The sequence below is a fragment of the Camelina sativa genome, chromosome 3 (assembly GCF_030686135.1).
Source record: "Camelina sativa cultivar CO46 ecotype springtype chromosome 3, ASM3068613v1".
NCBI classification, from domain to species: Eukaryota; Viridiplantae; Streptophyta; class Magnoliopsida; order Brassicales; family Brassicaceae; genus Camelina; species Camelina sativa.
Genome location: NC_141882.1, coordinates 18,236,204 through 18,253,787, shown reverse-complemented (window position 1 = coordinate 18,253,787; position 17,584 = coordinate 18,236,204). Strand labels below are relative to the sequence as shown.

The 17,584-nt window shown below is 38.7% G+C and overlaps 1 non-coding gene across 1 annotated transcript; it reads right to left on the bottom strand.

Moving 5' to 3' along the window:
- Positions 1 to 1,192: 1,192 nt before the first annotated feature.
- LOC147947082 (small nucleolar RNA R71) lies at positions 1,193 to 1,299 on the bottom strand. Its single transcript, XR_015595588.1, has one exon. It is a non-coding gene; the product is annotated as a small nucleolar RNA R71 (small nucleolar RNA).
- Between the last annotated feature and the right edge of the window lie 16,285 nt (positions 1,300 to 17,584).

Genomic DNA, 17,584 nt, shown 5'->3' with positions numbered 1-17,584 from the left:
TTCATTCCTGTTTCATTCCAGTTGCATACATTTAGTTTTCAGTTCATTAATTATCTTGCATCAGTTCATTAGTAGTAGTCTCTGTTTCGGTTCTTGCTTTATCACTGTTTCAATCATTCAGTTTCATTTGCATCTAGTTGTTAGTTCTTGTAGTTTATTTTCTGCATTTTACATTTTCTTCCTAGGATTGTTAGTGACAAACAATCTTTACATTTGTCTTAACTTAGATTCATATGCATATCTTAATTGTTCACAAACACTCATTTAGGATTGATACCTCTTGTACTGCAATAGCATAAGGGGAATTGAAACACCCATCCATCATTCCATTCATATCTCACCATTGCATACATCATCATTCACACCACTATATAAATCATGTTTCAATTTGGCGCCGTTGCCCATTTGAGTGTGTTTTTGTGACATTTAGGATCCATATTCGTCTAAGATTAAGTTCTTTTATACGTTTGTGAGGTTGCTGTACTCGAATCTTCTGTTTTTGGGTTGAAGTTCCATTTCAGGTACCACTCGACCACCACTCGACCGTGTCGTGATCGAGCACCTGCTCGAGCCAGAAGCCGGATCTCTATAACCATCATTTTCCAGTCGACTTGACCTCCTACTTGAGCCTGTGCTCAGTCGCTTGCCTAGCAAAAATCGTTTGTGTCTGTTAATGCACACAAGGTCTAAAGGAAAGGACAATCTTCTTAGGCCTATTGACAACATCAACAACAAGACCAAGAGTTTAGGAGCTAAGCAAAGGAGAGTTGTTCAGCAACAACAAGAGGTTATAGTAGTTATGGATCAACAGGATCAGGTTCAGAGACCAAGGAACATTGGTGCTGGAGATGCACCCAACACTCACAACCAAAGAGCTGGCATTGTGCCACCAACTGTAGCCAACAACAACTTTGAGATCAAGAGTGGATTGATCTCAATGATTCAGGCCAATAAATTCCATGGATTGCCTATGGAGGATCCACTAGATCATCTTGATGAGTTTGACAGAATCTGTGGTCTTACCAAGATCAATGGAGTAAGTGAAGATGGTTTCAAGCTGAGGTTGTTCCCTTTCTCACTTGGGGACAAGGCTCATTTATGGGAAAAGACTCTCCCTACTGGTGCAATCACTACTTGGGATGCATGCAAGAAGGCTTTCTTGGCCAAGTTTTTCTCCAATGCTAGGACAGCAAGACTAAGGAATGAGATCTCTGGATTTGCTCAAAGGAGTAATGAAAGCTTTTGCGAAGCTTGGGAGAGATTCAAGGGATACCAAACTCAATGTCCTCATCATGGTTTCAGTGTGGAGTCTTTGTTGAGCACATTGTATAGAGGAGTGCTTCCCAAGTTCAGAATGCTTCTTGATACAGCCTCCAATGGAAACTTCCTCAACAAGACTGTGGAAGAAGGCTGGGAGTTAGTAGAGAACCTTGCACAGTCTGATGGGAACTACAATGAGGACTATGACAGAACCATAAGGTCATCATCAACTGATCAAGAAGACAATTACAAGAAGGATCTGAAAATGGTGAATGAAAAGCTTGATAGGATCTTGCTAAGTCAGCAAAAGTCTATTCACTTTGTTAGTGAAGAGGAGCCTCCAGCTCAAGAGGGAGAGAATGAGTTTGCTGAGTTATGCTATATGCAAAACCAAGGAGGCTTCAAGGGTTATAACCAAGGAGGGTTTAGGAACAATAATCTGTCCTATAGGAGCACAAATGTGGCCAACCCACAAGATCAAGTCTACCCTCCTCAACAGCCTCAACAGCACCAAAACTATGTCCCCAAACAACAGCAACAGGTGTTCCAGCCCCAGTTGTGTCCCCCACCAGGGTTTCAGACTAACCAAGGCCAGGAACAAGACCTTAGAGCCATGGTACAACAGCTGTTGATTGGTCAAACACAGGGGAAGATAGAGGAAGCCAAACAGTTTGTTGAGCTAAACCAAAGGCTCACATCTCAATACAATGATCTGAATATGAAGTTTGAGGGTCTGAATTCCAGAGTTAAGTACATGGAGAGTAACATAGCCTCTTCATCAGCTCCAAAACCCAACCAACTCCCTGGAAAAGCTGTCCAAAATCCAAGAGAGTTCACAGCCAGAGCCATTCAAGTTCATGAGGAAGAAGCCCCTGAGGACAGTGCAGTTCAAGTTTGGGGGAATTCATTAGTTACTGAAGCCCCAAGTGATGTTTGTAACAAGCAATTGGAGCTCGCACCTGAGCTCGACCATGGACTCGAGCAGCCACTCGACCGAGTGCGTGCTCGAGTTGTCGATCGAGCTGGGCAGTCCGAGGCTGTCAAGCCTGCTAAGTACACTCCTCCTGCTTACAAGCCACCTCTTCCATTCCCAGGACGTTTCAAAGCACAAAAGATTAAGGAGCTTAGGGAAATCATTGAGAGAAAGGAGATGATGGCTAAGCAACAAGAAGAAGAGAGGGTTTTAAAGGAAAAAGCTGTGGTTGAGGAAGTGTTGGCCATACAAGAGATCACCATTGCTTACCAAGAAGAAGAGAGAGGACCTGCCTTGGAACAATATGATCCATATCCTCTCTACAAAGACTTTTTGCTTGATTTGTCAAAGAAGAAGGCTGAAACTTAAGATGAGAAGGATCTTGAGGACCTTGGAGGAGTTATCATTCCAATCAAGCTTAAGGATCCAGGTCCATTCTATCTGCCTTGCACACTTAGCTATCTTCACTACAACCAATGCCTTTGTGATTTGGGAGCTTCAACAAGTGTCATGCCATATTCCATAGCTCAAAAGCTTGGGAGAACTGACTTCAAATCTACTAGACTCCATGTGTGCCTAGCTGATGGGACAAATAGAGAGGTAGTTGGGAGGTTAGAGAATGTCCCAATCAAGATAGGAAGAGCAAGGATCCACACTGACTTTGTGGTGATAGAGATGGACAAGGAGCCTGAAGATCCAATCTTACTAGGGAGGCCATTCTTAGCTACTGTTGGAGCAGTTATTGATGTCAAGGAAGGTCTTGTGACCTTGAACATTGCTGAAGATGTAGTTATGAAGTTCAATATCTACAATCCAACCAACCTTCCCACCATTGATGACCAGCCTTTTACTATCAAGGACAAAGGTGGTCAAGAAGGGTTAAGTGATAAGGCAACTCCAAAAGCTGAGCTCCCACTTCAAGAGGATTCTGTGGAAAAGCTTAAGAGGTCAGTTCAAGAGTTGACTAGTATGGTTGAGGATCTTCAAGTAAAGCTGAACAAGAGGTCTTTGAGGAAAGCAAGACCAAGGCTCAAAATCAAGAAGAAATATGGTTTGTGTGCTAAGGGTGAGGTGATCAAGGATCAACTTCACAGTGACCAAGAGGTTCCAGGGAGGATTTCATCACCTCCTTGGTATCTAGATCAAGTCTAAGAAGGAAGTCAAAGTCAAGCTTAGTGACTTTAAACAAGCTCACTAGGGAGGAAGTCCCTAAGGTATCCTTGTAAATATGGTTTAATTTGTTAGTAGTTTTGATGTGTTTTCTTTTATGTTTTTGTTGGACAGGTTTTTTTATTAAGAATGTAGTTGGGTAAGAAGAGATTTGGACTTGGGCAAGGAGGTTCGCATGCCCACTCGACCAGGCCACGAGAGGTACTCGATCGAGCTGGGTAAGGATTAAGGCCCATTTGGTTTCCAAAGCTTCTAGAACGATCGAGTGGAGGGAGAAAAGGAAGACAAATTTTGAAATTTCAAATTGGTCAAGGAGCTCGACCACGTGCTGGTCGAGTGTGGGGTCGAGTGGTAGCCAAGAAGCAGGTCAAAGATTCCCATTTCAAATTTGAATGTTTTTGTTCAAAAATGTCTTCCAAGATCACTAAGAAGTCCAAGCAAGCGGCTGCAATCTCTAAGGGTCGTCATGATGTTGATTTAGAATCAAGAGAGGATGCTGGAAGGTCCACTTGACGTCCCACTCGAGCATGCACTCGACCGAGTGGCCGTCCGAGTGACCGACCGAGCCAGCGTGCGAGTTCCCGAAACCCAGCTGTTGAGGAAGATCCTGAGAGAACTGAATCAGAGGAGGACAGGGAGCCAACACTCAGTGAGTTTATGAGGAGAGCAAGGGCCAAAGGAAAGAGGCCAGCTGTTGAGGTTGAACAAGAGGGGAGTGAAAGTGAGAGTGAGGAAGAAGAAAGTGAGGAAGAAGAACTAATGGATGATGGAGAAGCTGAGTCTTGTGGATTGTCAAAGAAGCAGCTTTATGATGCTTTCATGAGGATGGAGTTCTTGGGAACCAGATATCCACATAAGGAGACCATGGAGAAGCTTGCCATTGATGAAGATGTGGAGTGTCTCTTTGAGAAGAGAAGCCTTACCAAGTTCATGGGGATTTGTATGGAGGGGTATAGAGAGGAAAGCTGTGAGTTCCTAGCCACTGTCAAGCTGCACACATATGTGAGGAAGGATGCTGTAGTAGGAGCTGGTCACATTTCTTTCACAATCAAAGGGAAGAAGCATGAGCTCTCAATGAAGAAGCTGGCTGATGTGTTTGGTTTTGAGGTTGGGAGCAATAGGAGCTTGATGGTTCCAAGAGAAGAACTGTATGCTGTGTGGGAAACCATTGGGGATAACAAGCTCTACTCATCCTCCAACTCCAAGAGCTCAAGGATTAGGAGCCCAGTCTTGAGGTACTACCACAAAGCTCTTGCCAACACCTTCTTTGCTAGCAAGGAAACTGGAAACATCAATGAGGGAGAGCTAAAGATGATTGACTTGGCTCTCAATGGAGTTCTTCTTCAAGCAAGGAATGGAACCATCATCCTTGGTAGCACTGTGGAGACTGATCTTGCAATGGTGCTGATAGACCATATGATATATTTGAGAAGTTGGGTAGGCAAGCTTGAGAACAAGGGTTCAAGAGGAGCACTTACCATTGGAGGCATCATTACTCCAATTCTTCAAGCTGCTAACATTCCACTTAGAGGAGAAGGGGTCTCACCAAGATGGATTGATTCCAGCTACCTAACCTCTACACTCATCCTAGCCAAGGAGATGCATCAAGGAAACCATATCTTTAAGTTTGAGCTGCCAACAGTTGGAAGAAACAAGTGATCCTACCAAACAAAGAGCTCACTACCATTCAAGAAGGAGCCAATATTGATTTTTGGCCAGCTGATGAGTACTTATTTGATGGAGTAGTACAGCCTAGAGTTGATGCAGTTGGAGATGTAGAGATGGGTGATGGAGAGGAGCAGTTCTACTTTGAGAACTATGAGCCCAATCCAAGGGATAATAGAGGAGTGAGAGAGCATAGCAAGAGGTTGACATTGCTGCAAAAGTGGAACAAATGGCATGGGAAGAGGTTTGACAAGCTCAAGAAGAAGGTGACCAACATGGCTAAGTCCATTAGAGGCCTGAAGAAGGAAGTTGCTGACTTGAAGAGTGGAAACTCTTCACCAACTCCATCAAGCCCTTTGAGGAGGAGTGGCTCAACTAGAGCACTTTCAAGAGTTGCAAACCCTGTGGAACCAGCTAGGGCTTCAATGTATGAGCCAAATCAGAGGAAGAGGAGCTCAAGTACCCGAGAACAACAGTTTTCGAGGCACTCGACCGGGTCACTCGAGCACCCACTCGACCGAGCACCTTGGAGCCACTCGACCGAGCACCTTGGAGCCACTCGACCGAGTTCCAGCCTAGACCACCATTTGGCTTCCCACCTCCAGCTGCTTATCCAGGCTATCCAGGTTACCCCCCCCATACCACCCCAATACTTTATGGATCCAGCACTATACCATCAGTACCAGCAGTACCAGACTCAAGATATGGAGACTCGCGGTCCAGCTCGACCCCCCCACTCGGACATGCACTCGACCGAGTCACGGTCGATTGGCATTGTCGAGCTGCCCCAATCACCTTCCTCCAGTCACCAGCAGGACCCCAGCTACACCTTTGATAGTATGCAGGAGGATGTGGACAGCTTCTTCTCCAATCCTTGAGGTAACATTATCACCTTACCATTGTATATACCATAGCATTTCATATGTTGTGTTTTTTTTTAAGTCTTGAATCCTCAAGCAAATTTCTTTCACACAAGGGACTGTGTGATTTAAGTTTGGGGGAGGGTTTGAGATAGCATTTGATGTTGTGTTTTGTTTTCTTATTTCAAATTTTTATCATCATCATGTTAGCACTTGCATAATCATCTAAGGCATAGGAAAACCATAAAAATTTGAAATTTTTTTGCAAAAATCTTTATAAAAAAAGAGTGTTCATGTAGTTTGCATTGCATATTTAAGTATTTTGTTTATCATATAGGACTGTTTGCATTAGGGATCTATGATGAGTTTTTCCTTGTTAGCTTGCTTAATTCACTAGACTAGGATCAATGCCCAAGTTAATAGTACTTTGATGCTATTTGAGTGGTTAGAAGCATAAGATTGAACCAAGCCTTGAATTCCTGAATTGCATTTGGTCTAAATTGAAGCATGTTGTGATTTGATGCCATTTCCTATCTATAAGAACCTAATATTGACTGTTAATTATCAATGTATGCATTGCTTTAAACTCATGGATACCATATACTTATTTGGATCATCTTTCTCCTTTTGCCACTCTTGTTGATCCAAGTAGCTGATTTCACTTTTAAATCAGTTTCCCTACCCCTAACCAAACCTTCTTTCAAGCCATGTTTATTCTTGTGTGTGTGAGGCCTATTTTTGGGATTGAGCTTGGTAGAAAGTGTTAGGTTTGAACTGACAAGAGTAAAACCTTGTGTAGTTCTAGTTTGCATTTTTCAAACTAGATAGGACTAGGTGGTTCACTTGTTGGGTTTGGAACTTGGCTGTTTTGAAAAGAAAAGAAAGAAAAGAGAAAGAGAAAAAAAAAAAAAAGGGGGTAGAGTCTTTAGGAGGGGAATGAGTTTAAGCAAAAGCTAAAGTCTAGTGAAAGGATGGGAAGTAAAAATTGTTATCTAAGATGGTTCTAGTTAAAGAAAAGAAAAGAAAGCAAAGTGAAGTTTAGCAAAAAGCTTATATGTCTTAAGAATAAGAAGAAAAGAGAACCATAGCAAATAAGAAAAAAATTCCCATTCCACTAGAAAGATCAATTAAGAAACCTCTCCTAAGACTTGAAAACCAAAAGAGAAAAGGGTGAAAGAGAAAAGAAGAAGTTAAAGGGTAGCACTAGGATCATTTGAGTTTTGATTGATAGGATAAAACACTTTGGGTACCTTTGGGTAGACAAGGCTTTATTCTTGTATGTGTCTAGGTGTTCTTACCTTTAGCATTCTTCTAAAGCTCAATCTATTTTTATGAGAGAACCTTGATATTGACAAGCCCCACTCTAAAAAAAAAAAAAGAGACCATCATTGTCTCAAAACCCTTTATTACCAAGCCAAATGAGTTTAAGCATTGCATAGAATTGATTCATGTTCTTGATTAATGAATGTTAAAGGAATTGGTTGATTTGAATGCATGTGGATATCTAAGGCTTAAATCAGTAAAGGTTGTGAAATGCTTGTCTAAAATTTTTAATTCCAGCTCATTCAACTTGCATCATAGTATTAGTAACTTGGACATTGATTCTAGATGGTCTATTTGCAAGCTTTAGGAGCTGAGATCCCACTTTCAAACCTCATCTACCTTCTTATGTCTTGTTTATTTGCTTGAGGGCAAGCAAAGACTAAGTTTGGGGGTGTTGATGTTCATATATTTTACCATGTTTTCCCTTAGTTTATTCACATCTTTTGCATCTTTTGCTAGCCATTTTCATCATTATTGTGTAGCTTTAGGACTAATCATGCATTAGAGTTTAGTTGCATTGCATTTGCATCTTTTCATGCATAAACAGGTGATTTTGGAGCTTAAGGAGCATGGAAACAATCCTGAGAAGAAGTGAAGCAATCGTGAAGGGAAAGCAAGAGAGTTAAGGCTGAAGAACCAAGGTCCAGAGTCCAACTCGACCAAGCACTCGACCGAGTGGGTAGATGGACTCGACCGAGTGGAGTGTGCACGAGAGAAGCCAGCTCGACCATGGACTCGACCGAGCACTGGTCGAGTTGACCGAGCCGTTGACTACTTTGACTTTTTCTATTTTTAGGGCTTCCACCTCCTCACCTATATAAGGCCTTGTACCTGCAGCCACCAAAGTGTGCAACTTTTTAGATATTCCCTAAACCTAGTTTTTACCTTTTTTAGTTTTATTCCTTTTGCATTTTTATTTTTAAGATCTTGTACTTCCTTATGAAAGAAGACTAGATTCTTATATTTTGTTGGTTCTATAACTTTCAAGATATTGAGAATTTGAGTTTCATCCTTTCATCAATATTGAAGATCTTTGTTTAATCTTTCTAATAATGCAAGTTTCAATATTTTCTGGGTTTTTGACTTTGATCACCATGTATTGTTGTGAGTAGTTTCCTTAGGATCTTGAGGATGGGTTAGGATGGATTGATCTTGTGGTTTGTGTGACTTGGTCAAGCTTGATTGTTGTAGATCTCTTCTAGGGTAGATGATCTTAATGGTGATTCTATATCTGAGAGGGTAGAGTCTGATTTCAAGCTTCTTAGCATCACACCAATGTTTAGGAAGCATAAATAAGGCTAGATCTAGAGCTTACCATTAGGCTTGCTAAGAGATTAGAGGTCTTGTTTGGTTTGAGATGTATTGCTTAATGCCTGCTTGTGTAGATTCTTTACTGTGTGAGAACAAGTCTAGAATTGCATATGTTTGATTGTTTCTTGACCATGAGAGTGGGAGAAACTTGTCTTAGATTAATATGTCTAGAGGTTAGCTCAAAGTTTGCTTCAGATTTGTTGACCAAGTTAGATAACCACAATGATTAGTCCATCCCATGAATCCATCCTCAGGACCTTCTTTGTTTATTGAAATCTTAGTCTTAATCATGTTGCTTGCTTGTTGTTTGATTGGATTTAGCATTACTCTGTTTTTATTGCATTGCTCTGTTTCTGCGTCTAGTCTAGCTCGACCACCCACTCGACCTACACTCGGTCGAGTGCTGCTCGAGTTCATCCCCAGAACTCTGTGTCTATGATTTGTGCTTGTCTTGTTTCATTCCTGTTTCATTCCAGTTGCATACATTTAGTTTTCAGTTCATTAATTATCTTGCATCAGTTCATTAGTAGTAGTCTCTATTTCTGTTCTTGCTTTATCACTATTTCAATCATTCAGTTTCATTTGCATCTAGTTGTTAGTTCTTGTATTTTATTTTCTGCATCTTACATTTTCTTCCTAGGATTGTTAGTGACAAACAATCTTTACATTTGTCTTAACTTAGATTCATATGCATATCTTAGTTGTTCACAAACACTCATATAGGATTGATACCTCTTGTACTGCAATAGCATAAGGGGAATTGAAACACCCATCCATCATTCCATTCATATCTCACCATTGCATACATCATCATTCACACCACTATATAAATCATGTTTCACAATCCAATGCAATTAACTAATTATAAGAGTTCGGGTTGAATTTGGAGTGTTTAGACAACACTTAAACCCGTTTTATCCCAAAACAGGTTTAAACCGAGAAAACAGGCTAAAACCGAGAGAAAGCATTGATTCGAAGCAGTAAACAGCTATGTTACTCTTTCTAGGGTCAATATATGTAACAATCCAATGCATTTGACTACTTATAAGAGTTTGGGTTGTATTTGGAGTATTTAGACACCACTTTTACCCATATTGTCCCGAAAAAGGCTAAAACCGAGAAAACATTGATTCGAAGCAGTAAACAGCTTTGTTACTGTTTCTAGGGTCAGAATGTCTGACAATCCAATGCATTTGACTAATGGTAAAAGTTTGAGATGAATTTGGAGTGTTTAGACAACACTTAAACCCGTTTTATCCCAACACAAGCTTAAACCGAGAAAATAGGCTAAAATCGAGAGAAAGCATTGATTCGAAGCATTGATTCCAATACATTTGACTAATTGTAAGAGTCCAGGATGAATTTGGAGTGTTTAGACAACACTTTAACCCGTTTTATCCAACAACAGGTTTATACCGAGAAAACAGGCTAAAACCGAGATAAAACATTGATTTGAAGCAGTACACTGCTACGTTACTCTTTCTTGTGTCAAAATATGTAACAATCCAATGCATTTAACTAATTATAAGTGATCGGGTTGAATTTGGAGTGTTTAGACAACACTTAAACCCGTTTTATCCCAAAACATGTTTAAAACGAGAAAACAGGCTAAACCCGGGCGAAAACATTGATTCGAAGCAGTAAACAGCTATATTACTCTTTCTAGGGTAAAAATATGTAATAATCCAATGAATTTGACTAATTATAAGATTTCGGGTTGAATTTGAAGTGTTTGGACACCAGTTTTACCCATTTTGTCCTGAAACACCCTAAAACCGCGAAACCATTGATTTGAAGCAGTAAACAGCTTTGTTACTGTTTCTAGGATCAGAATAAGTGACAATCCAATGCATTTGACTAATTGTAAGAGTTCGGGATGAATTTGGAGTGTTTAGACAACACTTAAACCCGTTTTATCCCAAAACAGGTTTAAACCGAGAAAACAGGCTAAACCCGGGAGAACACATTGATTCGAAGCAGTTAACAGCTATGTTACTCTTGCTAGGGTCAAAATATGTAACAATCCAATGCATTTGACTAATTATAAGAGTACGGGTTGAATTTGGAGTGTTTAGACTCTAGTTTTACCCATTTTGTCCCGGAACTGGCTAAAACCGAGAAAACATCGATTGGAAGCAGTAAACAGCTTTGTTACTGTTTCTATGGTCAGAATATGTGACAATCCAATACATTTGACTAATTGTAAGAGTTCGGGATGAATTTGGAGTGTTTAGACAACACTTAAACCCGTTTTATCCAAAAACAGGCTTAAACCGAGAAAACAGGCTAAAACCGAGAGAAAACATTGATTTGAAGCAGTACACTGCTACGTTACTCTTTCTTGTGTCAAAATATGTAACAATCCAATGCAATTAACTAATTATAAGAGTTCGGGTTGAATTTGGAGTGTTTAGACAACACTTAAACCCGTTTTATCCCAAAACAGGTTTAAATCGAGAAAACAGGCTAAAACCGAGAGAAAGCATTGATTCGAAGCAGTAAACAACTATGTTACTCTTTCTAGGGTCAATATATGTAACAATCCAATGCATTTGACTACTTATAAGAGTTTGGGTTGAATTTGGATTGTTTAGACACCACTTTTACCCATATTGTCCCGAAACAGGCTAAAACCGAGAAAACATTGATTCGAAGCAGTAAACAGCTTTGTTACTGTTTCTAGGGTCAGAATGTGTGACAATCCAATGCATTTGACTAATGGTAAAAGTTTGAGATGAATTTGGAGTGTTTAGACAACACTTAAACCCGTTTTATCCCAAAACAGGCTTAAACCAAGAAAATAGGCTAAAATCGAGAGAAAGCATTGATTCGAAGCAGTAAACAGCTATGCTACTCTTTCTAGGGTCAATATATGTAATAATCCAATGCATTTGACTAATTATAAGAGTTTGGGTTGAATTTGGAGTGTTTAGACACCACTTTTACCCATATTGTCCTGAAACAGGCTAAAACCGAGAAAACATTGATTCGAAGTAGTATACAGCTTTTTACTGTTTCTTGGGTCAGAATGTGTGAAAATCCAATGCATTTGACTAATGGTAAGAGTTCGGGATTAATTTGGAGTGTTTAGACAACACTTAAACCCGTTTGATCCCAAAACATGCTTAAACCGAGAAAATAGGCTAAAGTCGAGAGAAAACATTGATTCGAAGCAGTAAACAGCTATGTTACTCTTTCTAGTGTCAATATATGTAACAATCCAATGCATTTGACTAATTATAAGAGTTCGGGTTGAATTTGGAGTGTTTAGACTCCAGTTAAACCCATATTGTCCTGAAACAGGCTAAAACCGAGAAAACATTGATTCGAAGTAGTATACAGCTTTTTACTGTTTCTTGGGTCAGAATGTGTGACAATCCAATGCATTTGACTAATGGTACGAGTTCGGGATTAATTTGGAGTGTTTAGACAACACTTAAACCCGTTTGATCCCAAAAGATGCTTAAACCGAGAAAATAGGCTAAAGTCGAGAGAAAACATTGATTCGAAGCAGTAAACAGCTATGTTACTCTTTCTAGTGTCAATATATGTAACAATCCAATGCATTTGACTAATTATAAGAGTTCGGGTTGAATTTGGAGTGTTTAGACTCCAGTTAAACCCGTTTTATCCCGGAACAGGCTTAAACCGAGAAAACATCTATTGGAAGCAGTAAACAGCTTTGTTACTGTTTCTATGGTCAGAATATGTGACAATCCAATATATTTGACTAATTGTAAGAGTTCAGAATGAATTTGGAGTGTTTAGACAACACTTTAACCCGTTTTATCCAACAACAGGCTTATACCGAGAAAACAGGCTAAAACCGAGATAAAACATTGATTTGAAGCAGTACACTGCTACGTTACTCTTTCTTGTGTCAAAATATGTAACAATCCAATGCATTTAACTAATTATAAGTGTTCGGGTTGAATTTGGAGTGTTTAGACAACACTTAAACCCGTTTTATCCCAAAACATGTTTAAAACGAGAAAACAGGCTAAACCCGGGCGAAAACATTGATTCGAAGCAGTAAACAGCTATATTACTCTTTCTAGGGTAAAAATATGTAATAATCCAATGAATTTGACTAATTATAAGATTTCGGGTTGAATTTGAAGTGTTTGGACACCAGTTTTACCCATTTTGTCCCGAAACACCCTAAAACCGTGAAACCATTGATTTGAAGCAGTAAACAGCTTTGTTACTGTTTCTAGGATCAGAATAAGTGACAATCCAATGCATTTGACTAATTGTAAGAGTTCGGGATGAATTTGGAGTGTTTAGACAACACTTAAACCCGTTTTATCCCAAAACAGGTTTAAACCGAGAAAACAGGCTAAACCCGGGAGAACACATTGATTCGAAGAAGTTAACAGCTATGTTACTCTTGCTAGGGTCAAAATATGTAACAATCCAATGCATTTGACTAATTATAAGAGTTCGGGTTGAATTTGGAGTGTTTAGACTCCAGTTTTACCCATTTTGTCCCGGAACTGGCTAAAACCGAGAAAACATCGATTGGAAGCAGTAAACAGCTTTGTTACTGTTTCTATGGTCAGAATATGTGACATTCCAATACATTTGACTAATTGTAAGAGTTCAGGATGAATTTGGAGTGTTTAGACAACACTTAAACCCGTTTTATCCAAAAACAGGCTTAAACCGAGAAAACAGGCTAAAACCGAGAGAAAACATTGATTTGAAGCAGTACACTGCTACGTTACTCTTTCTTGTGTCAAAATATGTAATAATCCAATGCAATTAACTAATTATAAGAGTTCGGGTTGAATTTGGAGTGTTTAGACAACACTTAAACCCGTTTTATCCCAAAACAGGTTTAAACCGAGAAAACAGGCTAAACCCGAGAGAAAGCATTGATTTGAAGCAGTAAACAGCTATGTTACTCTTTCTAGGGTCAATATATGTAACAATCCAATGCATTTGACTACTTATAAGAGTTTGGGTTGAATTTGGAGTGTTTAGACACCACTTTTACCCATATTGTCCCGAAACAGGCTAAAACCGAGAAAACATTGATTCGAAGCAGTAAACAGCTTTGTTACTGTTTCTAGGGTCAGAATGTGTGACAATCCAATGCATTTGACTAATGGTAAAAGTTTGAGATGAATTTGGAGTGTTTAGACAACACTTAAACCCGTTTTATCCCAAAACAGGCTTAAACCGAGAAAATAGGCTAAAATCGAGAGAAAGCATTGATTCGAAGCAGTAAACAGCTATGCTACTCTTTCTAGGGTCAATATATGTAATAATCCAATGCATTTGACTAATTATAAGAGTTTGGGTTGAATTTGGAGTGTTTAGACACCACTTTTACACATATTGTCCTGAAACAGGCTAAAACCGAGAAAACATTGATTCGAAGTAGTATACAGCTTTTTACTGTTTCTTGGGTCAGAATGTGTGATAATCTAATGCATTTGACTAATGGTAAGAGTTCGGGATTAATTTGGAGTGCTTAGACAACACTTAAACCCGTTTGATCCCAAAATATGCTTAAACCGAGAAAATAGGCTAAAGTCGAGAGAAAACATTGATTCGAAGCAGTAAACAGCTATGTTACTCTTTCTAGTGTCAATATATGTAAAAATCCAATGCATTTGACTAATTATAAGAGTTCGGGTTGAATTTGGAGTGTTTAGACTCCAGTTAAACCCGTTTTATCCCAAAATGGGCTTAAACCGAGAAAACAGGCTAAAACCGAGAGAGAACATTTATTTGAAGAAGTAAAAAGCTATGTTACTCTTTCTAGGGTCAATATATGTAACAATCCAATGCATTTTATTAATTATAAGAGTTCGTGTTGAATTCGGAGTGTTTAGACAACACTTAAACCCGTTTTATCCCAAAACAGGTTTAAACCGAGAAAACAGGCTAAACCCGGGAGAACACATTGATTCGAAGCAGTTAATAACTATGTTACTCTTTCTAGGGTCAAAATATGTAATAATCCAATGAATTTGACTAATTATAAGATTTCGGGTTGAATTTGGAGTGTTTAGACGCCAGTTTTAGCCATTTTGTCTCGAAACAGGCTAAAACCGAGAAAACATTGATTGGAAGCAGTAAACAGATTTTTTACTGTTTTTATGGTCAGAATATGTGACAATCCAATACATTTGACTACTTGTAAGAGTTTGGGATGAATTTAGAGTGTTTAGACAACACTTAAACCCGTTTTATCCAAAAACAGGCTTAAACCGAGAAAACAGGCTAAAACCGAGAGAAAAAATTGATTTGAAGCAGTACACTGCTACATTACTCTTTCTTGTGTCAAAATATGTAACAATCCAATGCAATTAACTAATTATAAGAGTTCGGGTTGAATTTAGAGTGTTTAGACAACACTTAAACCTGTTTTATCCCAAAACAGGTTTAAACCGAGAAAACAGGCTAAAACCGAGAGAAAGCATTGATTCGAAGCAGTAAACAACTATGTTACTCTTTCTAGGGTCAAAATATGTAACAATCCAATGCATTTGACTACTTATAAGAGTTTGGGTTGAATTTGGAGTGTTTAGACACCACTTTTACCCATATTGTCCCGAAACAGGCTAAAACCGAGAAAACATTGATTCGAAGCAGTAAACAGCTTTGTTACTGTTTCTAGGGTCAGAATATGTGACAATACAATGCATTTGACTAATGGTAAAAGTTTGAGATGAATTTGGAGTGTTTAGACAACACTTAAACCCGTTTTATCCCAAAACAGGCTTAAACCGAGAAAATAGGCTAAAATCGAGAGAAAGCATTGATTCGAAGCAGTAAACAGCTATGCTACTCTTTCTAGGGTCAATATATGTAATAATCCAATGCATTTGACTAATTATAAGAGTTTGGGTTGAATTTGGAGTGTTTAGACACCACTTTTACACATATTGTCCTGAAACAGGCTAAAACCGAGAAAACATTGATTCGAAGTAGTATACAGCTTTTTACTGTTTCTTGGGTCAGAATGTGTGATAATCTAATGCATTTGACTAATGGTAAGAGTTCGGGATTAATTTGGAGTGCTTAGACAACACTTAAACCCGTTTGATCCCAAAACATGCTTAAACCGAGAAAATAGGCTAAAGTCGAGAGAAAACATTGATTCGAAGCAGTAAACAGCTATGTTACTCTTTCTAGGGTCAATATATGTAACAATCCAATGCATTTTATTAATTATAAGAGTTCGTGTTGAATTCGGAGTGTTTAGACAACACTTAAACCCGTTTTATCCCAAAACAGGTTTAAACCGAGAAAACAGGCTAAACCCGGGAGAACACATTGATTCGAAGCAGTTAATAACTATGTTACTCTTTCTAGGGTCAAAATATGTAATAATCCAATGAATTTGACTAATTATAAGATTTCGGGTTGAATTTGGAGTGTTTAGACACCAGTTTTAGCCATTTTGTCTTGAAACAGGCTAAAACCGAGAAAACATTGATTGGAAGCAGTAAACAGCTTTTTTACTGTTTTCATGGTCAGAATATGTGACAATCCAATACATTTGACTACTTGTAAGAGTTCGGGATGAATTTTGAGTGTTTAGACAACACTTTAACCCGTTTTATCCAACAACAGGTTTATACCGAGAAAACAGGCTAAAACCGAGATAAAACATTGATTTGAAGCAGTACACTGCTACGTTACTCTTTCTTGTGTCAAAATATGTAACAATCCAATGCATTTAACTAATTATAAGTGATCGGGTTGAATTTGGAGTGTTTAGACAACACTTAAACCCGTTTTATCCCAAAACATGTTTAAAACGAGAAAACAGGCTAAACCCGGGCGAAAACATTGATTCGAAGCAGTAAACAGCTATATTACTCTTTCTAGGGTAAAAATATGTAATAATCCAATGAATTTGACTAATTATAAGATTTCGGGTTGAATTTGAAGTGTTTGGACACCAGTTTTACCCATTTTGTCCTGAAACACCCTAAAACCGTGAAACCATTGATTTGAAGCAGTAAACAGCTTTGTTACTGTTTCTAGGATCAAAATAAGTGACAATCCAATGCATTTGACTAATTGTAAGAGTTCGGGATGAATTTGGAGTGTTTAGACAACACTTAAACCCGTTTTATCCCAAAACAGGTTTAAACCGAGAAAACAGGCTAAACCCGGGAGAACACATTGATTCGAAGCAGTTAACAGCTATGTTACTCTTGCTAGGGTCAAAATATGTAACAATCCAATGCATTTGACTAATTATAAGAGTACGGGTTGAATTTGGAGTGTTTAGACTCCAGTTTTACCCATTTTGTCCCGGAACTGGCTAAAACCGAGAAAACATCGATTGGAAGCAGTAAACAGCTTTGTTACTGTTTCTATGGTCAGAATATGTGACAATCCAATACATTTGACTAATTGTAAGAGTTCGGGATGAATTTGGAGTGTTTAGACAACACTTAAACCCGTTTTATCCAAAAACAGGCTTAAACCGAGAAAACAGGCTAAAACCGAGAGAAAACATTGATTTGAAGCAGTACACTGCTACGTTACTCTTTCTTGTGTCAAAATATGTAACAATCCAATGCAATTAACTAATTATAAGAGTTCGGGTTGAATTTGGAGTGTTTAGACAACACTTAAACCCGTTTTATCCCAAAACAGGTTTAAACCGAGAAAACAGGCTAAAACCGAGAGAAAGCATTGATTCGAAGCAGTAAACAACTATGTTACTCTTTCTAGGGTCAATATATGTAACAATCCAATGCATTTGACTACTTATAAGAGTTTGGGTTGAATTTGGAGTGTTTAGACAACACTTAAACCCGTTTTATCCCAAAACAGGCTTAAACCAAGAAAATAGGCTAAAATCGAGAGAAAGCATTGATTCGAAGCAGTAAACAGCTATGCTACTCTTTCTAGGGTCAATGTATGTAATAATCCAATGCATTTGACTAATTATAAGAGTTTGGGTTGAATTTGGAGTGTTTAGACACCCCTTTTACCCATATTGTCCTGAAACAGGCTAAAACCGAGAAAACATTGATTCGAAGTAGTA